This window comes from Simochromis diagramma, unplaced genomic scaffold (assembly GCF_900408965.1).
Source record: "Simochromis diagramma unplaced genomic scaffold, fSimDia1.1 OVJJ01000466.1, whole genome shotgun sequence".
Classification (NCBI taxonomy): Eukaryota; Metazoa; Chordata; class Actinopteri; order Cichliformes; family Cichlidae; genus Simochromis; species Simochromis diagramma.
This window is the reverse complement of record NW_024387287.1, coordinates 210,145-235,467: the sequence shown is the minus strand read 5'-3', so window position 1 is coordinate 235,467 and position 25,323 is coordinate 210,145. Positions and strand designations below refer to the sequence as shown.

Genomic DNA, 25,323 nt, shown 5'->3' with positions numbered 1-25,323 from the left:
CGGAGCACGGAGTTATACTATGAATGTTATGAACTATGAACTTATGCTAGCTAGCTGTATCCACCACCGATGCATCGTGGTGACGCTAGCTAGTTAGTATACTGGTAAAAAAAAACGGCTTTTTGCCTAACTTGCATTCCCGACTGTGATGGTCAGTTTCTGGTAACCAGTTCTAACGTCGCGCCGGATAGCTAGCTAGCTTGTAGCTAGCAGCTACAATCATGCAAAAATTAGGGGTGGCTGTCGACCCAGCTTAAATGGGGTTATTTTCTGCAATTTTGGCAATACAAATTATAAAAGCTTTTGTAACACACTTGGCTTTACTTACCTTTATTTTCAGATGAAATTAATCAAAGATGTGACACGATGTTTCCAGCAGCCATGCAGAATAAAAATGGGTCCCGGTCTATTTCTGGTGGGCGTGTTCAAGTGCAAATCACTTTGACTCAAATTAAAGATATTATCTGTTCAACATGAAAAGAAATATATGTTTTGAGAGAAATCAAAAGCTTTGCGTTGTGTCCTTTGTACAGATATTTAGTTTCATCCAAATCAAAAGTGGTATTTTAAAATGCAAAAAGAAAGGGTTTCACAATCAAATCAATGATTTTATTCTGTTTTGAATGGCACTTATTAGATTGAATGAATGACTGCATGTTAGACTTTTTACAGTGTATGTTGTGATCAACAGTGTCGAAAGCTGCTGTCAGGTCCAAGGTTACTAGGACAGCAGCACAACCAGAGTCAACAGTTAAAAGCAAATCATTAAAAACTCTCAGTAAGGCGGTTTCTGTGCTATGCCGAGCTCTAAAACCAGACTGGAACTTCTCATACAGATTGTTGTTGTCTAAAAATAACTGGAGCTGCGTGAGGGCGGCTCGTTCCAGTACTTTGGACAGAAAGGGCAGGTTGGAAATGGGCCTATAATTAGAGAGTAGAGATGGATCTAGATTAGGCTTTTTGAGGAGAGGTTGAACAACAGCGTGCTTAAAGGGTGTTGGGAAAGAACCAGCGCTGAGGCAGGCATTGATCAGGACCAGAAGGACAGGTCCAACTGAGTCCAGAACCTGCTTCAGAAGCCGAGAGGGGATAGCGTCGGTGGAACAGTTGGTAGTCTTAACCTTGCAGACTGTTTCATGCAGCTGAGAAAGAGAGATTGGAGAGAAAGAACTAGGGTCAGAGGGTGACAGGTCGCCTTAGCAACCGAGGCTTCAGTAAGGGGAAGTTACGAAACAGGAAGTTTAGTGCAGAGCTGCAGAGGCATATTAATAAAATACAGGAAACCAGACAGAAATACATTCAAAGACATAAAATGGTCTTAAAATGACAATGACATAACTTGTCGCAATTGTTTATGGGGCAATATACCGACCAACAAAAAGTTGTTATCGTAACAGGTCTACAAAACAGACGGTTTTATGATTGATAAATTCAAAAAAGAAATACATTTAATTTCTCTGAGATTCTCTGATATTCAGTTACAGTTCACAACACAGCTACCTGTACATGCAGCACTATACTGTAAATTTAAATCTCTGCATTTAGCATCCCACTAGAAGAGTCACAGTTACTGCCTCTTTTATTTTTATTTTATTTACAAATACCTGTACTATTACTAACAAATTTGCTGTTTTACTTTTAGCCCGTGGATACAAATGCAGATGTCCTTAATGTAAGATGTGCATTTTAATTACATCATGTTATATTATTTATTTATTTTTATCCATCCATCCATTCACTTCCGCTTATCCTTTTCAGGGTCGCGGGGGGCGCTGGAGCCTATCCCAGCTGTCATAGGGCGAGAGGCAGGGTACACCCTGGACAGGTCGCCAGTCTGTCGCAAGGCCAACACACAGGGACAAACAACCATTCGCACTCACATTCACACCTAGTGACAATTTGGGTTATCCAATTAGCCTATCCCCACAAGCTGCATGTCTTTGGACGGTGGGAGGAAGCCGGAGTACCCAGAGAGAACCCACACAAACACGGGGAGAACATGCAAACTCCACACAGAAAGACCCTGGTCTGGTGTTGGAATTGAACTCAGGACCTTCTTGCTGTGCAGCAACAGTGCTAACCACCGTGCCACCGTGCTGCCCCTTTCACCCATTCACACACACATTCACACACTGGTGATGGCAGCTACATTGTAGCCACAGCCGCCCTGGGGCGCACTGACAGAGGCGAGGCTGCCGGACACTGGCGCCACCGGGCCCTCTGACCACCACCAGTAGGCGGTAGGTGAAGTGTCTCGCCCAAGGACACAACGACCGAGACTGTCCGAGCCGGGGCTCAAACCAGCAACCTTTCGATTACAAGGCGAACTCCCAACTCTTGAGCCACAATCGCCCCAATTTATTTTTATTTTTATTTTATTTATTTTTATTTTACATTCAAATATTTTAAGCTTCTTGGTTAAAGAAGCTTGATTGCTAGTAGATAAAGAATAGTTCACCTATAATTGATATTCTCAATGATGTTGAGTCAAATGATGTTGATTGCTGATGTCAGTATATATATTTTAAAGGAATGTTTTTTTTTCACCCAAAATGAACTATATTGCTTCAGAAGAGATTTATTACCCTACCGGATTCTTATATATTGTTCTTTGTTTGTTTGTTTGTTTTTGTTATTTTCAGGTTCAGTGGTGCGTGTTCTTCTAATGGCCGCCTTGCCACTGGAGGTTTTGATCCACAGCAATATGTGTATGTATGTATGTATGTATGTATGTGTATATATATATATATATATATATATATATATATATATATATATATATATATATATATATATATATATATATATGTATATATATATTTATTTATTTATTTATTTATTTATTTATTTCCTCACCTTTCTTTATTTCTTTCTCCCTTTCCTATCCCCCAGTCATGTCTGTCTTGTCCATAATAACTTAAAATAAAATATAATAAAATAAATAAATAATAATAACAAAGGTCAATCAAATGGACCAAAATGGCAAAGCTGTAATGATCCGCTTGGTAAAATACATCCATTGGTAATCTTTCCTGGCCCTCAGACAATAATTCTGATGGCTAAAGAACCAAACAGGACAGGCAAAGAAAAAAAAGAAAAAGGAAGTTATCAGAATTGCTTTGTGGCTCAATAAAATTTCATTAAACGACTGGCGACCTGTAGCCCTGACCCCCATCGTGAGCAAATGCTTCGAGAAGCTGGTCAGGGACTTCATCTGCTCTGCACTACCCGACTCACTGGACCCTCTACAGTTCGCATACCGCCACAACAGGTCCACTGATGATGCCATAGCCCTGACACTACATACTGCCCTGTCACACCTGGAGAAGAGAGACACGTAAGTGAGAATGCTGTTTGTAGATTACAGCTCAGCATTCAATACCATCGTTCCCTCGAAGCTGGACAGGAAACTGCAGGATCTAGGACTGAGCAGCTCCCTCTGCAGCTGGATCCTTAGCTTCCTGTCTGACAGACGCCAAGTGGTCAGACTGGGCAGCATCACCTCATCCCCCATCACACTGAACACTGGTGCTCCACAGGGGTGTGTACTGAGCCCTCTCCTGTACTCACTCTACACCTACGACTGCACAGCCACTAACAGCTCCAACATCATTGTGAAGTTTGCGGACGACACTACAGTGGTGGGTCTTATCACCAACGGTGATGAGACGGCTTACAGGGAGGAGGTCAGCGCCCTGACCCACTGGTGTCAAGACAACCATCTCACCCTCAACGTCGCAAAGACAAAGGAGTTGATAGTGGACTTCCGGAGGTGCAGAGAAGTACACACCCCCATCACCATCAACGGCGCTGCTGTGGAGAGAGTGAGCAGCTTCCGGTTCCTTGGTGTACATCTGGCTGAGGATCTTACGTGGTCAGTACACATAAACAAAACAGTGAAGAAGGCGCAGCAGCGCCTCTTCTTTCTCAGGAAACTGAAAAGATTCGGCATGAGCCCCCGCATCCTCAGGACCTTCTATCACTGTGCCATTGAGAGCATCCTCACTGGATGCATCACCACCTGGTACGGCAACAGCACCGCCTACAACTGCAAAGCTCTCCAGCGAGTAGTGCGGTGCTCTGAACGGATAATTGGAGGTGAGCTTCCCGCCCTCCAGGACATCTACAGGAAGCGGTGCCTGAGGAAAGCGGGGAGGATCATCAAGGACTCCAGTCACCCCAGCCATAAACTGTTCAGACTGCTTCCATCAGGAAGGAGGTTCTGCAGCATCCGGTCCCGTACCAGCAGACTGAGAGACAGCTTCTTCCATCAGGCCATCAGACTGCTGAACACGTCATAGACACCTCAGCTTCACTACTGGAACTTCAACATTATGCACTCCATACTGTACAGTAATGCCACTGTTTTGCACATTATCCAACTACCAACCTCTGTATTTTTTTTATATATTTTATTTTATTGTTTACTCTATTTAATTTGTAAATATGTGTACACACACACACGTAGAAAAACATATTTAGTATACACATCCAGAAATGCATATACTATTATATATTGTATATATATTTATTAGTTTCAGATTTAGCCATTCTTATATTTTGCTTGTTTTATGTTATTGTATTTTTGCACACCTCTGTTGCTTGTGAAGCTTGTACACAAGAATTTACACTGTACCAGTGTAGCTGCACATGTGATGTGACAATAAAAGTGATTTGATTTGATTTAAAACTCTGATCTTATCCTGATTTTTAAACTCTTACTAACCACATGGATTAACACATTAAAAATACAGGCTAACATTAAAATGAAAGCTTAATGCATCCACGCTGAATGTATGTGCTAGTGCCGCCGAAGTCCTGTAGTCTAAATGCAGAAATCCAGTAATGCAGTTCTAAGGTGCACATTTGACACTCTAAATATTAAAATATTTCTGAAATAAACTTTTATAGGATTTTATTACAGCAGACTCATTTCTGATTAGACACAGAAGACACACAGAAGAAGGTTTTAGCTTTTAGTGCTGCTTATACAGTTACACTGGCTCCCTGTCGAATTCAGAGTCCACTTTAAGATTCTGGTTCTCACATTTAAGGCTCTTCAAGAACAAGCACCATCATACATCATTGAACTCTTACAGCCCTATGCCCCTAGTAGGTCTCTGAGGTCTTGTGGTCAGGGCCTACTTGTTATTAAGTATATGAGACTGAAAACTAGGGGTGATTGAGCTTTTGCTACTGTGGCCACCAGACTGTGGAATTCTCTTCCTCAGAACTTAAGATCTGCTGATTCACTGATTACTTTTAAAAAACAGCTAAAAACACATCTTTTTAAAATTGCATTTTGTTAACTTTTGACTGTATTTTGTCTTTTTAATCTGTGCCTATACCTTGTAAAGCACTTTGTGATCTCTTATTTAGAAATGTGCTATATAAATAAAATTTTACTTACTTACTTACTTAAGGTTTAAAGTTTAGCGGTTCACCAAAATCAAGTTACATTTGTTTTATCAACATGGACACAAAGTGAGACTCTTAGGTTTGGGTTTCTGCTCTCAGTTTGTGACTTTGTATGTCTAAACTTTGTCTTTAATAAATAATTATCCACAAATTGTTATCTCCCTCTCTGTGAGTTTCAACCCAGAATGTGTATAGTGGGCCTATCAAAGCAGTAATGAGTCTTATGCGTTGCAGACTGATAGATTGATCTTTTCAGGCTTGGGGGTGGAGGAATCATACCCAAAAGAAAAGCAAAGGGGGGGAAAAAAGAACCATGTTGACCAATTAAAAAATTATATGGCAACATGATATTTAGTTCTTATGAGGGGGGGGGGGGAGTTTTAGGAGTGACAGCGTGTTTTGAGATGTGACAGATTTGCCATGTTTAGCACAAATCTTGTGTAGTTAGTGTGTAGTTAGTGTGTAGTTAGTGTGTAGTCAGTGTGTAGTTAGTGTGTAGTGTAGTCAGTAGTTTTGTTGTGTGTCAGAACAATGAGGCGACTGCTGAGTGTTACAGGTGTTACAGCAGTGATACATCTGCTGCTGTCAGGCCTGCAGGTATCAGGCTGTTGTTCTCCTTCATCTCATAGTGGACACAAATTATTTTGTGGAGCGGCACAAATAATTTGTGTGGCATCAGATTTGATGCAGAACAGCTGATTGTTCTGTAAATAGTTTGAAATGTTTGTTTAAAAAACGTCTTGGCTGCATTTTTAGGTAAACAGCTGCAAAACTCAGTAACTTTTTTGAAGAAGTAACTATATAATTAACTGCCCAACATTGGTCATTATTTACTGTATTTGCAGACAGAGTTACAGACTCAGACTCAGAATACAGGTCAGAGCTTTATTAAGAAAAAAGAAAGTTGTGTTTTCAAAATTGGAGTTCAAGTTATTTTTATTTCCAATAGTGTTAACATGCTGCACAGGTCATGAACAAGGTGGTGGTGGTCAGAGGGCCCGGTGGCGCCAGTGTCCGGCAGCCTCGCCTCTGTCAGTGCGCCCCAGGGTGGCTGTGGCTACAATGTAGCTGCCATCACCAGTGTGTGGATGTGTGGATGACTAAATGTGTAAAGCGCTTTGGGGTCCTTAGGGACTAGAAAAGCGCTATACAAATGCAGGCCATTTACCATGAACAACATTTTTTTTCATTGTAAGTGGGCTGAAGCAGTTAATTAAAAGTAGTCAAACATAAATGCTGTAATTAGATTACTTTAATAAACATGTAACTTGGATGGATTGGATGCTGGCGTGACCACAGTGCACACGTCTGCTGTTGCTCACAGTGGTCCAGGGGACGCTCAGTTTGTGTGCTCAGACACATGAAACATTAGAGGGAACGTCGGTCATAACAAAGTAAGTGTCTGGATTTTAGACTTATTAACCTCATGAACTTGTTCAAAAACTAAAGACTGACATTAACATTAAAGTGGAGCTCACAGCTTAATGCATACAATTATGAGTTTGAACTAATATAACAAGAAACTTTACACCAAATGCAATAATACTGTAATGGAGTATTTGTAAACAGTAGATCTGAATTTTTGCCTTTTTTTTTCCAGCCTCAGAGAAACACGGAAAACAATAGAGTACTTAGTACTTTCTTAGTACTTGCAAGGGATTTTACTGCATCAGTTCAGACACAGAAGCAAAGTTATTATTTCATTAAAAGGGGCTTAAAGTGAGACTCAGTTTTATTTGTTTTTCAAACTGGATCTGCTGGATGTAGGAGTATCAGTATGAGTCACATTACTATCTGCTCTGTCCGGGTGGAAACATCAATACATCCTGTTGGAGGAGAGCCAACAGTTTGTGACACAGTATGTCCAAACTTTATACTTAATAAATATCATCTGTAAAGTCTGCTGTGACTTCTTTCTTTTTTAGTTCAGCCCAGTGAATATAAGGATGCAGAGCTCTTTTAAAATATATTCTACAAAAAATCACATTATACATGCCCCAAAATTTATGTTGTAACTTATTCTGTTACGTTGTTCAATGACAGTAACATATTCTTAATACTTTGGATTACTTAATATATTTTCATGCTTTTTACAACCACATCAATGTACTATTGCTGTGTGATTTATCAGTGTTACTAAAGGGTTATTCGCCATACCGATACCAACTAGATTTTTAAATCTTAATATAAAATGAGTAACAGTAGGGTGCACATTAGGTAAGGCTGCACTCTTTGCAGCGATCTCTAGATAAAAATACCAAATTTTGCTCTACAAGCCCCTGATCTCCACTGAGGAGGACATTACACTACCACTGTTCTATCGAAATTTAAAACAAATGTCCTCATATGTGGATATCATTTTTCTCAGAAACGAAAATCAGGTAAAAAGAAAAAATCTGGTAGTTCTTTGGTTTTACATCCATCAGGTCCTAATCAGCCCAAATAGCAAAGAGAAATTAAAAATGCATGCCATGAAAGATTTTGGGGTCTCAAGAGGTTAAATACGTAACACCGGTACATGTATTCCATTGCTCCCTAACGCTGACACTAACAGAACTATGGAGCTGCAGATTTGTGCTGTTTGTGCTGAACTAAGCTGCACACAGCTGATGTTAGCCGGGAAAACATTACACACTGACTTTAATGGACAGACCGGAAACAAAAACACACACAGTTTGTTGTGTAAAGAAATGAAATCTAAGCTGAACAAACACTAGTTTGTTTCTAAATACAAACCGTTAAAGGAGGAAACAAAGCAAACTTACAGTTTCTTCACACAAACACCAACAACAAGCTCCACTCCACACCTGGACACTAAACACGGACACACAGGTGAGCTGCTTTCTAGAAGGAGGCGGGACTCCACCTGAAGAGTGTGAGAGGGCCACACCTTCATGTGTTCACTCCAAGAATATGTCGTTTGACTGCTCAGACTGAGTCTAAGCCTTCAAATGGTCTCCGAAGGATGCAGACCCTGAATTGGGAAACAGCTTATGTCAGAGTAAAGTTCAGTGACTTCTGAACTCACTGATCTCAGATCAGCTCACACACACTGTTTGCTTTACTTGGAATATCAAAGCTTAAAAATATTCAGCATTTTGAAACTCAAGGCAGGTGGGAGGAGCTCAGTCAGTGCAGTAAAGTTCATTTAACTCGGCACTGGAAAATTTCTCACCTTTCTTTCCTGTTTCATTTGCATAGAATTTACATTGGATTTCCCCATGTGTGTCTCTGTATTCAGGGCCAATAGTACCACAATTTGTCATGCATAGATCATGAATGGATGAACAGATGCCTGCTTTAACTTATTTACAAGCTGACATTTAAAAACATCAACCAATTAATGTATTTATTAATTTATAAGTCAGAGTTCCTCCAACCACAGTAATTTCATCAAACGATGAACAAAAATTGTTAATGAAGACAAATCAGTCTGACATTTTTAATAAATCCTGCTCATTTTACAGTCTTTGTGCTTATTATTTAATGTTAATCTGAGTGCAGCTTCCTGTCCTTCATCACTGTGTATATTTGCCTTTGAACTTGTCAGACCAGTTCAGAGTAAAGTTCACTGTTGAAATGAAATCTTGTTGTAGCTGCCAGTGTAAAAACACTGATCCTGGTTTAGCTCTGACACTGTTTGCTTTATTTGGAATATGAACAATACAAACATTCAAAGCCAGGACGTTTCTCTGTTTACATTCTTCTAGATCCTGTTAAACTTTCTATTTACACCACAGTCAGTCAGTTATATATCCGGGGTGTTTTTCCACTTACCAAAACACTGGTAATGACAAATAACACGAAGCTGGATTTCAACCCATTCAGTTAAGCCAGGGTTTCAACTGTGTGTCCAAATGAAGGGGGTGGTGTTGGCAGAATCTGACTAATATAAAAGGAGAGTGTGGAGATCCATAAATTCTTTTATTGCTGCCGTATAACCTGCATCATTATACCTGCATTGATAACATTCTTTACAGCATTATTTCATCTAATAATATTTCTCACAGTATTGATACTGTGAAGATGTCCATTTGAGGATCCTTCCATTATGTTAACTTTTATTACAGGTACGGTCAGAAGTATTTCATACACGTTGCATATCTGCGCTTATTTTGAGTTGATGTTCGGGTCATTAAGGGTCTTAAGCTTCACTGGCGTGACTGTCCAGGTGATACATGCTGAGGGAAACTAGAACACAGAAGGATAACTGCAATGCATGCTTACAGTACATATAATACATATAATCTAGGAATGTGTCCGGCCTGAGGCCTTAACTCATTTGGTGTCTTACTATATTTTATTCTACTTGGTAACAGATGAGCAGAGTCAATAATTAGCCTCAGAGGCCCTGAGGGTTTGAAGTTTATTACCTTGTATGGAAGGTGTTATAGAAAAGAGAAGTTCTATGTCTGTTTATAGCTATTAAAGATGTACGATTAACTGTGACTAATGTCTGGAACCTATTTTAATCTGTCATTGATGCCATGGGGGGGCGTGTACCCCACTGCTTTTTAAGTATCCACAACATGTATTTTGGTCAGAAGACATATGTTGATGTTTTCTCCTGTGTGTTAATAAACTCACCGTTTGATTGCACTTTTCTGGGGCCTCCGTGGTTTGTGACACTGCTCTGCATTGATTGATTTCGCGACAAGTGTTTCATAATCTTCTCATCTTCTTCAACAGAAAATGATAAAATAAATAATAACAACAATGGTTGAACAAATGGACTAATACGGCAATCAGAATCAGAATCGTGTTTATTGGCCAAGTATGTGTGCAGACACATACAAGGCATTTGGTTCCAGTAGATGGAGGCTCTCAAGCACAGCAATGTAAAACACACGCACACACACGCACACGCACGCACACGCACGCACACGCGCGCGCGCGCACACACACACACACACAGTGTTCTTTGTTCACATGTATACCTATGTAAGATGTTATATGTTAATGACCCTATGCATATTCATGTAACCACAATAAAAGGAGTGCTGTGGGGAACCTGGCTGAGAGTCTGACGGAGGTCAAGTGGTGGAACAACACTTGGCTCCAGGCAGGTCTCCCTCATGCATGAGTAAACCAGAGAACTTTGGTGCCTTGTGTCTTGCTTTTTGCTGCGTGGCAGATTGTCCTTAACGTTCCAGCGAATAGGTGTATGCTACAAACCTATCACTGACAGAGGCAAGGCTGCCGGACACTGGCGCCACCGGGCCCTCTGACCACCACTAGTAGGCAACGGGTGAAGTGTCTTGCCCAAGGACACAACGACCGAGACTGTCCAAGCCGGGGCTCGAACCGGCAACCTTCTGATTACAAGGCGAACTCCCAACTCTTGAGCCACGATCGCCCCTCATACATAGCATAAAATACATAGCTTTTTTATGGAACGCCAGGACTGCCATAATGAATTAATTAAATACACCATTAAATAATTAATTAAATGTGGCAATAATTAATTAAAATTGGAATTAATTAATTAAATAAATAGTTATGACACATTTAATTAATTAATTATTGACACATTTAATTAATTATTTATGTATTTCACATTTTAATTAATTATTGACACATTTAATTAATTATTGACACATTTAATTAATTATTTAATGATATATTTATTTATTTCATTTTGGCAGTCCTGGCGCCTGGCTCTCATCATGAAATAATTTTATCTGTCAGGAAAAATAAAAACAATCTTAATTCTAACCAATATAGAAATTATCTATTAGATTACATTAGTCTTGATACAGCCTCTGCCACCACATCAGATCAATTGCTCTGGGCTCCTTTGATCGGCTCCATCACCTAGTGGGGGTGGGGGGTCATAGTTTGGTCCCGCCTTCACTGTTGTGATTGGTGTGGGGGTAGGGACAAGCTTAGGGCGTCGGGGGGTTCCCCGGAGGCATCTTCCTTGGGGGGCTCAACCCGGGGTAGCGGTCATGTCCGGTTGGGGGCTCTTTTCTGACTATTTCCTCGTGGCTGCGTGCAGCGGGGCTAGGGGAGGGTCTGTGATGATGGACGTGGGTTACTGACCTGGTAGCCTGGCTGCCCCTGGGTGGGTCCGGGATGGGCGTGGGGGTCTGGGGGCGCTCCATCTCTGGGCCGGGGCCCTGGCTGGGCCTCGGGGCCTTGGGTCCTGGTTTGTGTGTTGCCGGGGTTGTGGGCGGGTGGGTGCATGGGGGCCCATCCCTGGCGCAGGGTGCCGCCGGTGTGTCGAGCCGCCTGTGGGGCTCTTCAACCGGTGGGGGAGATTGTCACACCTTGCAGGAGCTTTCCTCCCCTCAGGAACTCTCTGCAGGAGGGGGAGATACAGGAGAGGTGGAGGAAGATCTCAGCCTGGGTGTTTATTGTCTCATGTAGTCTGGAAGACGAGTGGATGGTGGGGTGGGTGCAGTTCTCTCTGTGGTGGGTTTGGGTGGACTGTCCCGGGCTCTGTGGGGCCGGGGGGCGCTGCTGCGCTGGGCCCCGGTCTGGATGGGCCTGGGCCCCCTTTTCCTTGGCGGGTCGCGGAGTATGGGAGTGCCTACTGGGGTCAGCGGGGGAGCTGGCCCCAGGGAGGGGTCACCTGCCCCTCCCTTCCTTCCCTCCCCATCTCCAGCTGCCTCCCTCCTCCCACTCCACCACAACCACCCACACATGCAGGGCCTTGGAGCAGGGGTGTGTCACCAGGGTGCAGAGGAGGCTACACACCGGCTCACTCCTTGGCGGCCGCTTATTGGGGCTCGCTCGGGCCATTTCGGAGGTGGGGTGCCCCCGGCCTCTCGGCCTGGGGCTCGGTCACTCAGGCACAGCTGGCTGCCGGCGGAGCTCACGGGCGCATCACTGCAACTCCCTCTGGCTTCTGCTCCGCGGCTGCTGAATGAGCCCTCATCTGGGACTCTCCTCAGCTCTTTCTGGGACAGTGGCGCAGCTGCCCCTCTGTGGGTCTTCCTTGGTCTCTTGTGTTCTGGGGGCCTCTGGATGTCTGGAGTTTTGATCTCCTCCATACCTGCTTGATACCATAAAGGACAGGGCTGTGGCTCCCCACACTCCCTAGCAGATCGTTACATGGAGAAACCTTTGGAATGCAAGCATGCTGATCCACACAGGTATGCAGACAGGTGTACACACGGGTATTCACAGACGCGGACTACAGCTTTCTTGGCTGCTGCCTCAAAGCACACTGTGCGCTGTCTATCTTGAGTGTTGCACAATATCGTTTATTATTTAGTAACTATTGATATCTATGCCTAGCTAGTTTATTGTGATGGTGCTTTTTTTTTCTATTATTATGTTGCTCTTTGTTGTTTGCTGTCTCCTCTGTTTTTTTTTTCTCCATACAGGTGACCCAGGAGTGTTTTTTTTTTTTCTCTTCCCCCCCTTCTCACCGTCTCTTCTCCCCTTTGGTTTTCTTTCTCTCCCTCTCTTTCATTCTCTCTCCCTGTCCTATCCCACAGTTATGTCTGTCCCGTTTGCAACTGAAAATAAAATAAATTCATAATTATAATAAAGGTCAATCAAATGGACAAAAAAAAAAAAAAAAAAAAAAAAATTATCTGTCAGCCTCACCCATCAAACTCAGGGGGCGGGGTTAACGTTGATCGAGTCAAAACCATTGCTTTGGCCTGGTGGCCATTGTTTCTAGCACACAACAACCGGCATGTGGAAGCTAACGGAACTGAACTTTGAAAAACCCTGTTTGTGTGTCACCAAATACCGTTTTAATATTTTTTTAGCCGAGAATGTAGTGGTTTAATCTTCATGTGTCTAGTCGGTTTGTCAAGATACAGCCTCTTTGCAAAAGTGCTTCGATGATTTCGGAGATGTCTGCCCTGTCTCACGGCAAAGCGTGGGATAGACCCGCTCGCCTCGCAAGCAATCCCACCGACAAAGCGCAGGCCCCGGTACACAGCTGTAGTAACCCCCGCTGACTTCTTTTACTGAGGTTATATTTATTGGTGTTTTATTTCCTGATGTTCTTATGTGTCCTACGTGTTTCAGTCGCCAATTCTGAATTATAACTAACATTAAAAACGTGTTTAAGGAGGAGAGAGAGCAAATAAACCTGTTTGACATCTGATCTTTGGGTTTTTGTTCAGTAATCAGCGTGACCTGTGTATAAACGCATAAAAGAGATAACGTTGGTGTTTCCGTCATGTAGTAACTGCTGGCTTTAACTGTACAAAGGTTGTTCGACACTATGAAACACATACAGACTTCATGATGTTCGGCTAATATTTTTATTGTGAATATTAATCATGCTGACCTCGCTCTGTACACCACGGAGCGAGGTCAGCATATCCACGATATCCTCAGCTCCATGAGTTAACACAAAGTTTCCCAGCTGACTATCTAACTGCCAACTATTCCAGAGACGTGAAAATATACAGCATAAAGAAAAGTGTAAGAGACCCAGCAGCAGATTAGAATAACAGTTATACATTTAATAAATCACCAAATGAATCCAAGAAACGAGCAAATCTGTTCCGACAATTTGAGTTTGTATTCCCTCAGCTGCAGACTCGCTGCTGTTTAAATGTTTGAAAAGGAAGATTAGATATAAAAAACGTCAAACATAGACTCAGTCTGCCTTCACATTTGATATGAGGCCAGCACGTATAGTGGCCTCAGCAGGCTATTACTGAAATACATGTGCTATATCATAAACTATGATATAAATAGGGAGGTCCTATTAACATGTTTAGTTTTAAAGGACACCTTCCTGCCTTTAGTCTCATTCATGAGCAGTATTAGTTTTTCTTCAGTCTGAGGTTTGAAGTTTCCATGTCTGTGTGATGTGTGGTGTGAAGGCTGCTGGTTAAACTGGGACTCACTGTTTAAAGCACTGAGTGCTCATAGAGAGATGCTCCATGAGTCCCAGTACAGACTACAAACATGGTGGAAACTGAGCTTTGACATCCACACACTCTGCACGTCTGTGAGTAACTGTGATGAAGATGTGCAGAGATCTGTGTCCAAACAGGAGAAAGACTGTAAAGACTCTGTGCTTCTAACAGCCTCTGTTAACATATGTGAGGCTGGTTGTTGTTGTTGCCATGGAGCTTTGCACTGTTTGGGTCAGCAGGTCATGTGATCAGGTTTGTTCTGCTGGACGATGGTTCAGTGTCAGGTTTGTTTGCATTCATCAATAAATATCTAAATAAATCAAAGACTCCATGTTTGTTCTTTCATCATGTGACCTCTGCTCATCCATCTCTGTGTGTATCAGGATACATTTGGTTCATAATACACAGAAAAATCAGAGTTATTACCTGTAATAAATGTGAAAGATTCCTGCAGTGATAACCAGGCAGGACTGAAACACATCCAAGCTGTCACCACGGTAACAGCACCGCCCATCCACAGGTGAGGGGAGGAGCAAAAAGAGGGACTTTCACCATTTTATACTAAAAACACTCAACTAATGTTTCTAATATGAAACAAATAAGCCACATTAATGTGAGCGTTTATTAAATAATAATAATCATGATTTCCTCCTGATCTCATTTCCACAGCAGAGAAAACTGTGGTGTATATTGAGGTGGAGGGTGTGGCTCAGGTGTAGAGTGAGGGTGGGGTGCACCACAGCAGCATGGTGTTTTTGTCCAGATGAGCCCAGAGAAGAAACACGAGTGTTCACAGACATCAGAAGCTCAGAGAGGTGAAACATGAGGTTGGAGTCCTCGTCAGCATCCAGAGCTGCTGTGAAACCCTCATGACCAGAGACAGGCAGTAACGCGTTACATGTAACCTGTTACATGGAGGTGCTGGAGTTCACCTCCATGTAACAGGTTCACACCTGAATCTGGGCCCGGGGTGCCAGAGTGTTCAGGGTCAGACGTGCTTCAGGTGCACGAGTGCTTCAGGAGCTCAGCACAGTGTGGAACATCCCATCACTGCTGCTCTGGAGTCAGCCTGGATGAAACACCTGTGAGGCTCCACAGTGAGCGAGCACACCTGCACTTTACAGCTTCTCATCATGTCACTGTTGTAAAGTTAGACTGCTGTGCAGACTGTTAGCTTCACCAACAAGTTTAACCTTCTTTCTACACTTAGCAACATTACGCTGTGTCCATGAAGAATGTACAGATAGGAATTTTGTCATGATCCTGGGTCATGTTGACCCAGCATTTTTAGTTTTTGTGTGTTTTGTATTTTGTTCTTTATTTATGCCTTGAGTTGGTTTTAAACACTGCTGCATCCACCAGATCCCAGCCAGAGTGGATTCTGGAGTCTTCCACGCTCCTGTTGGGGATCCTCCATCTGGGTGGATGAGAACAACCTTCTGAACAATCTAGCAGAGATGGTCCATATCTGTGGGACTGATTTCTGCTAGTGTGGCCGAGCAGTGGTAGCGTGGCCGAGCGGTCTAAGGCGCTGGATTAAGGCTCCAGTCTCTTACCGAATTTCCCAGAGGAACCCACCCGAGGGATTGATAAAGTTTTATCTTATCTTAATAACGCCCATTGTATGGACTGATAACATCCGAAGCGGGTGAATAAAGTCACCCAGTCACTAGCTGTGCCATTACCCAGCATGCACCACTCCCTCCACCAATGCAATAAATGACACAAAAGTAATAGCCTATAATTAATGTATCTGCTGTGTCTGATGGTTTCAGGTAGTTGTTCACATTACACGTCACTACCATGTGATTTTGGAAATGTATAAATATACGGACAACAGGCTCTTCCGCGGTGTTTAGGGAGCTCTATAGCATTCAATAACAGGACCCTGCACATCAATTCTCGACGCGAGGGGCGTACCCGGCGTGTCCATAAGTGACGCAGAGGGAGCCTGACCATGCGTCACACGTTTGACGAGTTAGGAGTGAGAAGGTGCTGACAGGATGGAAATGTTCCACTGCTGCAGTCACAGCACTCAGTGTCTGTGGAGGCTGTTCCTATGACAACAACAGCATCACATCAACCTCTGTGGATCGGTGTGACAGACTGACACACACCAAGAAGCTTTGCTGTGCACACAAACAGCAACACAAAGACTCAATCAGGACCTGCTGATAGTTCAGTGTTTGTCTGTCATGTCTCTCACACTGCGTCCAAACATGGCTCTGTTTTACCCCGAGCTGCTCAGTGCACACAAACCTGGGGGGCCACCCAGCCCATCAGCCATCACATCTGCCCTCACTGATGCAGTGAGTCATCATAGTCATCAATCTAATTCTAATGAATAATAAACAGGTGTCATGTAATCCTGTTTGTAGTTGTGTTCATGTACATTTGTGTTTCTACATGAGACACTTTGCACCTTTACTGTGGATAAAAAGCATCAAGCTGCAGGAAGTGGAGGTGAAAATGAGCCTGAATGGTCACAGAGGACATTTCTACATGATGCAGTTAAATGCTGCTGTTTCTTCATGTGTGTGTTGCTGTTTGGATGCAGTAAATGTGATCAGCTTCATTCAGAAACAGAAAGCTAACATAGTTGCTGATGTCCTGTCCGGGTTCACAGCTGGGCTCTCTCACAGCTGTGTCCTACAGAGGAAACACAGTCCAGTCCCTCCAGAGGTTCACAGACTGGACCTGATGTTACTGTGCAGGCTGCCTTTACCTGCAGACCAGAACCTGCCAACAGAAAAAGACTCAACATGTTTCATGTGTTTGTCAGTGTTTCATTTGTGATTTCTGACTGAAACAGCTCATTATGACCTGACCTTTAGGAAACATGAAACATGATTATCTTTCATTAGTTATTAGCTTCACAATCAACATCTGCTTTTCAGCCCTCAAACATTTCCAGTTGCTGTTAAACAGAGCAGGAACTTACAGATCCTTTCCAAACATCCTGCTTTTAGTTTGGATGCTGACATCATTTGACTTTGGAAACAGAAACTACCAGGGTCACATGATCAGTCTGGCTCTAAGCTGGAACTGATGCACAAATTGATCTGAGACCTCTCAGTCCGTTCTGTCCTGTGTAACCCATATCAACTACTCCCTGTCACATGACCCACGTCAGCTGATTTGAGGTCCCTCTTCTGATTGGCTCCTTTCACGTCGCGGCAACTCTGAAAACCGGCTGTGGAGGGATACTTCCGGGTTCGACTCCTGCTGTGGCTGTGGGCTTATGGCATTTAGAGCGGTATTGGAAAACAAAGCGTTTTCTCCCCTCAATTCATCTTTAAACTCAGCGGTAAGTGTCCTTAATATCTTACAACCTTTGGTTGTCAGTAACCAGCCGATCGTTTTCGCGATTAAAAAATGACTTTGTGCGGCAGCGTTCCCACCGCGAGCAGAACTCCGGTTCAAAAACCGCTGTTTTTGAACACTTTTGTTTACTTAAGCATTTTTATGGGCTTACTTTGAAACAAAGTGCGATTGAATGATTATTGTTATGTGTTGCCTTGAATTCGGCTATGCTGTCTGTTAGACAGTTGTTTTTCTTTATTGTTGTTTTTGTATTGTTTGTAGCGAACTCTACTGGAATGTATAGATTAAGCTACGTAGCCAAGATGACTAATGATTTAACTGTTGTACATTGATGATGATGATGATTTATCATTTGCATTGTTACCTAGACTTGCAGAAAAATATATTTGTTTACCGGTAAACTGAATTGAACTTGATGTGCTAACGGACATTTTTCTGACCTACAGGTCAGGTTTTTTTTTTCCCCTTTGAATTGATCTTCTTCATATTGAAGTGGCGAGCCGGTAGGACCATCCTTTGTTTTCCCCTCTTTTCCCCCACTTAGCCGTCTTTGGATTACGGACATATTTCCCCATTGTATGAAGCTGGACCCTAAGGAGGAATACCTTAAAAGTGAACTTTAAAAAGAAAAGGACCAAAAAAAAAGGACTCTTAGCAAAAGGACTCTTGCACAGAAAGATCACAGCACTGATCTATTATTTATACAGGCCATTTACCATTTAATTGTGGACATTTATGTTGTGTTAAATATTTTGTTCCATTTCCCCTTTCCCCTATTTATTCAATATATTTTTTGGTACAAGACATGACAGTCTTTGGTCTCATCATTCACACCATCTAGGCTCCATAAAGAACTATTTCTTCTGCGCGTCAGTCAGTAAATTCATCCATTGACATAAACTAGTCCTTTAAATAACTTAGCGTTACACCTGGGTTACAGGGATGTCTTTCCTGACTCAGCCAAGTCCTTCACTCGTGTCTCTGCAGCTGTTCGGCCTCTTTAGATCTTTCACCAGTTTTCTTTCCAAAGTCTTTGAATCTTTGCTTCCTGCCTCTGCCAGGTCTGTGTGTAGAAGCATGTGTGTTACTGTTTGACGTCTGTTCATGAATCCTGCCATGTTTAGTTCAATATAGTGACGTGCTGATCTTTACCATGTTGTTCTGTAGTTGTGATCCCTCTGGATTCAAATGATGAACAGATCAGTCCTGTGTGTCCATGGAGCTGACACGTGTCACCCTGACACAACTCTGAAAGCACATGAAGGAAAAGCTCCACCAACAACTTTTCCTTCATCTAACTGCACATTTGCTTCTGTCTGTGTACAAACTGATGTCTGTCCCACTTCAGACTGGATTAAATTCAGCTTCTTCAGGTCAAACCTTCTTGCATTCACTCCAAAAACAGAAAAGTCGTCTGACTCTCAGACTGAGTCTGAGTCCGAGTAAAGTTCACGTGCTGACATACAATGTTGGGGTTGTCACTCAAACACAGTAATGTATCACACACATACTTTCATAGTGTTCTTAAAAGTAATGCATTATCTTCATCAGTTACTGGTTGCAGAAAGTCCTCTCCCCTGCAGCCGACCTTGCTGAGCCTGGTTAGTGAACCGAATCAGTGCTTCTTCCATGTTTGTTGCAGCCTCTAACATGACGACATGTTCAGCAGATGTCTCTGATATGGAGAACACACTTCAACATCTGCAGCAGATTTGGGATTTCTGTGTCTTTGATGTTGCTTGATAATCTCGTGAGAAGTGTTTGATGAAGCAAACACAGACAGTAGATACAGAAGCCCTGAGAACAGAGTGGAGGGTAACCCAAAGACACAAGCACAGCTTTATTTACACAGCACCAAATCACAACAACAGTCGACTCAAGGTGCTTTATATCGTACAGTCGACCCTACAATAAACCATACAGAGAAAAACCCAACGACCAGGCTACTAGTTACTGAAAAAGTGCTTGTGCTTAAAGTGCTTTGTCTACAATATTGCCAAAGAGTGCCAATGTTAAACTTATTCATCTCATCGGCCTCTGACGACCTGTTTGCTGCTGCCTGCCATCCTGTCGGCGCTCTGTGTCCACGTCTTTGTGTGGAATCTGTTTACCTGCTCTCATTTACTGTTTTTGTCACGGTTGATGATGGCCAACCGTGGGGATGCGAGGAAGGAGGAGCCAAATGCTCTGTGATGAAGACAGTGCGTTTATTTACAGTGAGGTAAATAACCAGTACACAATAAATCCCCGTAGCTCCCTTGACTCCCGTGTCATGTCTCACTCAAACGTCTGTGCTCGTGCTCTCCCGTGTTTCCTGTGCATGCTGTCCTGTTCTGCTCCACCTGCAGGGAAACAACAGAGGCAGCCATCAACACAACTCCCACGGGCATACACGACCTGCACGACACTGCACTAGACACCAGAGGTGTGGACTCGAGTCACATGACTTGGGCACTCGAGTCACATGACTTGGGCACTCGAGTCACATGACTTGGGCACTCGAGTCACATGACTTGGGCACTCGAGTCATTCATTTTATGACTTTAGACTTGACTTGAAAAAAGGTTGTAAGACTTGTGACTTGAACCTGTTTACTTGACAAGACTTGATATTTTACCCAAATCTAAAATTTAACATACATATTATATAAAAAGTGCGGCCCATTAATTCTCTTCATTCATTCCTTCTTACCACACTCCGTACGTATGTGAGCGTGAGCTGTAGCACAGCCAATCAAATTAACCAGATTTTTAAAAAACAAAAACGCTCGAGCCAAAAATGCTCCCAAGAGTAATTTCTTTCAGGTACATAAACTACGAAGTAGTAAACAAAAAACAAAATGCAACATACAAAACATGCAAGAAGAGAATCACAGACGGAGATGGAACAACTTCCAACTTGGTCCGACATTTGAAGTTGCACAAAGAACGGTAGGTGCTGCCTTTTTTTGCTACGATGAGATAGCGACTTAGCTAACTTCATCTTATTAGCAGATGTTCTCCGGGCTACGTTGATGACACTGTTTGGCTTTAACATGTATGATATGTTTGTCATGCTATTTTAAATCCGGTCCTACGAGCGCATCCAAGAATAACATGCAACTTGTTAGCTCATAATTGAATTGAATGGTGAGCAGGGTCCGTTTCAGAAAGTGGGTTTTGTAGCTGTACTCAGGGAGGAGAGTTTCTCCCCGTCTCCTCCCCATCATGGTTTAGACTGACAAATATTTATTTTGCATAATGTCTGAGCCAGGGAAATGTTGTTTTGGTTAGAAAATCTGGCCCACCTCAGTGTGTAATTGAGTAGTCCTGCTATACATGGCCCTTTTCTTCTGTCTTTTATGTCAATACATCAAATAAAATACAAATTGACTACGATGACCTGGATGACTGAGAACCTTCACAGACATATTGTATACAGTATATGAAATTTATGGGGGACCACAAGAACCAGGCGCATCGAAATAAAGAATTCTGTGCTTAAATCATGAATTGCAGAATAAATTTGTAAATTCATTTTTGAATTCCATGTTAAAAAAATGATTTTTAAAATGGCGATTCCACTCCTCATTTCAATCCCTTCACTGTTGATCACAGATTAGCTCAGGGATTAACATTTGCATTAGCATCTGGATTTGCAACTTTATATTAAAAATCCTGCTGCGATGCAAATTAGCCACACTTGGCATGTAAAGAGCTCTCTGACCGGTTGGACAGACACAGGCCGGCTGCCTGGATTTCTCCTCACTTCTTGCTGACAGCTTTGCCCTGCTTAGAAGTGTGTGTGTACAAAGGCCGCTCAGCCTCAGGATTTACACTCGGCCCGACACGCATGTGAAGAACAAAGAGACCCTGCAGCGAAACTGAACCTCTGGCTGTGTGCCTGTTTATTATTTCAGTATAGATGATGGAATATGACCAGTCTGGTGTCAGCCTGCTTCTCTGGCAGCGCCTCACCTCTCTGTGCTGCCCCCTGCTGGCTCTGATCATAACTGACTGAGTCCTTGCTGCCACTTTATTAAGTACAGCTTGCTAACACAGCCTCAGACCTGCTTTGCCTTCAGAGCTGCCTTAAATCTTCATGGCTCAGATTCAGCGAGGTGCTGGAAACATCCCTCAGAGTCATGTGATCAGTGACGTCTGCTTCAGCACCGACAGATAAATAAATAAATACATTTGTATTTCTATAGCACCTTTCAAGACAGAATCACAAAGTGCTGCACATAAGATTACAAGTCATAAAAAGATTTAAAAAGAGAAAATAAAACAGGCAAAAAAATTAACCAAAGCAGTTTTAAAAAGGTGAGTTTTGAGTTGTTTTTTAAAAACAGCTGCTGAGTCCACAGTTCTTAATGTTTGGGGGAGAGAGTTCCACAGTCTCTGGGCCACAGTGGCAAAAGCTCTACCACCCTTAGTCCTCCTCTTAGTATTTTTTAAAGCAAGTAAGCCCTGATCAGATGACCTCAAAGACCTGCTGGGGACATCGGGCTGTAGCAGATCAAAGATGTAGGCTGGTGCCAGTCCGTGCACAGCTCTGTAGGTCAAGACCAGGATCTTAAAATTGACTCTAAATTTAACAGGAAGCCAGTGTAACTGAGACAACAACGGTGTCACATGTGAGTACTTGGAGGATTTTGTCAAAAGTCTAGCTGCAGCGTTTTGCACAACCTGCAGACGATCCAGAGAACCTTTGCTTAGACACACCAGGAGACACCAGGAGATGCCGGACTAGAGCAGATACTGAAGGACCCGTCCCATCCTGGCAACAAACTGTTCCAACTTCTGCAATCTGGTAGAAGGTTCTGCATCTTCCGGGCAAGGACAGAGAGACTCAAGAGGAGCTTCTATCCCCAAGCCATCCGTGCCCTAAACACACACACCCGCCCTCTCACATCATCTATAACTGACTGAGACAGGACTCTCTTCCAGACACTAAACCAAGGCACAATGTACATTTCAAATGTACATTGTGTACCCCCCCCATTTTTGCACATGTCGAGGAGCGTGTCAGGCTGCATTTCACTGTGTGTTATACTTGTATAACTATGCATGTGACAAATAAAGAACCTTGAACATAAACAGCGAATTACAATAATCCAAGCGTGACGAGATAAATGCGTGTATAGCAATCTCCAGTTCAGAGCGAGATAAAACCGGGCTTAGCTTAACCACATTTCTTAAATGATAAAAACAAGACCGAACCAGAGATTTGACATGCCCATCCAATGTGAGACTTGAGTCAAAGGTGACATCTAAATTCCTGATAGAGGATTTAACACAGAGTGAGAGAGGACCAAGGGCTTTCACTATCTGTGATAGAAACCTATCAGGGGCGCATACGAGGACTTCGGGTTTCCCCTCGCTGAGTTGGAGGAAATTTGCAGCCATCCAACGTTTGATCGAATCTAAGCAATCCTTCAGACGCTGAAGCTTAGATAAATCCTGGGGCTTAAAAGAAACGTACAACTGTGTTTGGGGAGTGCGACTGTCTGTGCAGTGTCTATTTGTGTCTGTCTGCACGTTGGGTGAGTGCAGAGTGTTTGGTTGTGTATATGGGGTGGGAACGCACGTCTGTGTCCACGTGCGCCTGTTCGTCTGTGTCTATATGTCAGGTTGGGTCTTAGACTCAACCTCTCTGGGTACATCTCAGGCCCTCTAAAGTACGGAGGCCTATCTCCCCTCACCACACTACCTGCCGGTGGCTGATGCCCTCAGACGTTGGTGTGTTGGTGGTCCTTGTCGTCTGGGGCTGGGCGCTCATGTATGTACAGGCTCACTCCTGGTGGCCGATTGGCGGGGCCGGGCGCCTGTGGCCCGGCTGGGCCCCTTCCGGGGGGTGGGATGCCCTCAGGCCTCTGGGCCTGAAGCTTGGTCCTCTCTGGCACAGCTGGCTGCCGGCAGAGCCCGCGGGCACGCCACTGCAACCCCCTCTGGCCTCTGCTCCGTAGCTGCAGGGTGACCTCTCGTTTGGGGCTCTACTCAGCTCTTCCCAGGAGGGTGGCACGGTTCCCCCCGCTTTTGGTGGTCCTCCTCGGGTCCTTGTACTCTGGGGCCTCTGGGTGTCTGGGGCCTGGATCTCCTCCATACCTGCTTCATGCCCTGGAGGACGGGGCCATGGCTCCCCACACTCCCTAGCAGATCATTACATGGAGAAACCTTTGGAATGCAAGCATGCTGATCCACACAGGTATGCACACAGGTGTACACACAGGTATTCACAGACGCGGACTACAGCTTTCTTGGCTGCTGCCTCAAAGCACACTGTGCGCTGTCTATCTTGAGTGTTGCACAATATCGTTTATTATTTAGTAACTATTGATATCTACTGCTAGCTAGTTTATTGTGATGGTGTTGTTTTTATTATGTTGCTCTTTGTTGTTTGCTTTCTCTTCTGTTTTTTTCTCCATACAGGTGACCCAGGAGTTTTGTTTGTGGTTTTTTTTGTGTTTTTTTTTTTTTCTCTCTTCCCCCCCTTCTCACCGTCTCTTCTCCCCTTTGGTTTTCTTTCTCTCCCTCTCTTTCTTTCATTCTTTCTCCCTGTCCTATCCCACAGTCATGTCTGTCCCGTTTGTAGCAACCGAAAATAAAATAAATTCATAATTATAATAAAGGTCAATCAAATGGACCAATATGGCAAGGCCATGATGATCCACTTGGTAAAATAAATCCGCTTGGCATCTTTCTTGGCCTCAAGACAACAATTCTGATGGCTATAGATCCAAACGGGACAAAAAATAAAATAAAATAAAATAAAAAAGAAACGTACAAGTGAATATCATCAGCATAACAGTGATAAGAAATGTCCTCAAGAGAGCCCATTATATGCTGGAGGCGGAGAAGATAAATTAAAAACAATAAAGGCCCCAAAACTGACCTTTGAGGGACACCATAAGTAAGGTAGGTAGAGGATGACCTAAAATCGGAGACCGCCACAGAAAAGGATCGGTGATGGAGATAAGAGGAGAACCACTCTAAGGCAGTTCCAGATACACCAACCCAATTTTTCAGCCTTTCAATGAGGATGTGATGGTCAGCTGTGTCGAAAGCTGATGTGAGGTCCAACATGAGTAGAACAGAGCATTTACCTGCATCATTATCCATCAAGATATTGCTTGAGACCCTAAGAAGGGCTGTCTCCGTGGAGTGAAATCGACGAAAACCGGACTGAAACCATGTTTATGTAGAGCTGCCATGAGTTGCTGAGCCACAACCTTTTCTAGAAGCTTAGCAATGAACCGTAACTTAGAGATAGGTCTGTAGCTGCTCCAAACACAGGGGTCAAGCTGAGGTTGTTTTAAAAGTGGGAGAATAGCAGCGTTTTTAAAATAAACCGGAACTATACCAGATGCCAGTGAAGAGTTGATTAAAGTGAGCACACATGGGCCAATAGACTTGAAGACATTTTTGAATAATGATGCAGGTACAATGTCAAGTAAACAGGAGGATGCTTTCACTGAATTCACTAATTTTACCAGCTCAGGTAGTGAAACAGGAGAGAAAGTATCCAAGATAGCGGGCCGGGATGGGGTAGAGATCGAGATAACAGGTGCTGAGTGTGAAAAATTCATTCTCACGTTATGAATTTTTGCGGGTCGTCCAGCCCTGGCCGTGAGGTGTCCCTTATTTATTTTTCAGGGAGTTGGCAACCGTAGATGAACATCATTCAGAGAACAGCTTCCAGCTTCTTTTGTTCTGCTACAGTTTGGATGGATTTGCATTGCAAAGAGACTGAAGTGGATAGGGTCAGG

At 43.2% G+C, this 25,323-nt stretch overlaps 1 long non-coding RNA gene across 1 annotated transcript; it reads left to right on the top strand.

Moving 5' to 3' along the window:
• Positions 1–14,167: 14,167 nt before the first annotated feature.
• LOC120716316 lies at positions 14,168–25,088 on the top strand. Its single transcript, XR_005691865.1, has 4 exons — positions 14,168–14,379; positions 18,638–18,643; positions 19,384–19,391; positions 25,077–25,088. It is a non-coding gene; the product is annotated as an uncharacterized LOC120716316 (long non-coding RNA).
• The last annotated feature ends 235 nt before the right edge of the window (positions 25,089–25,323 follow it).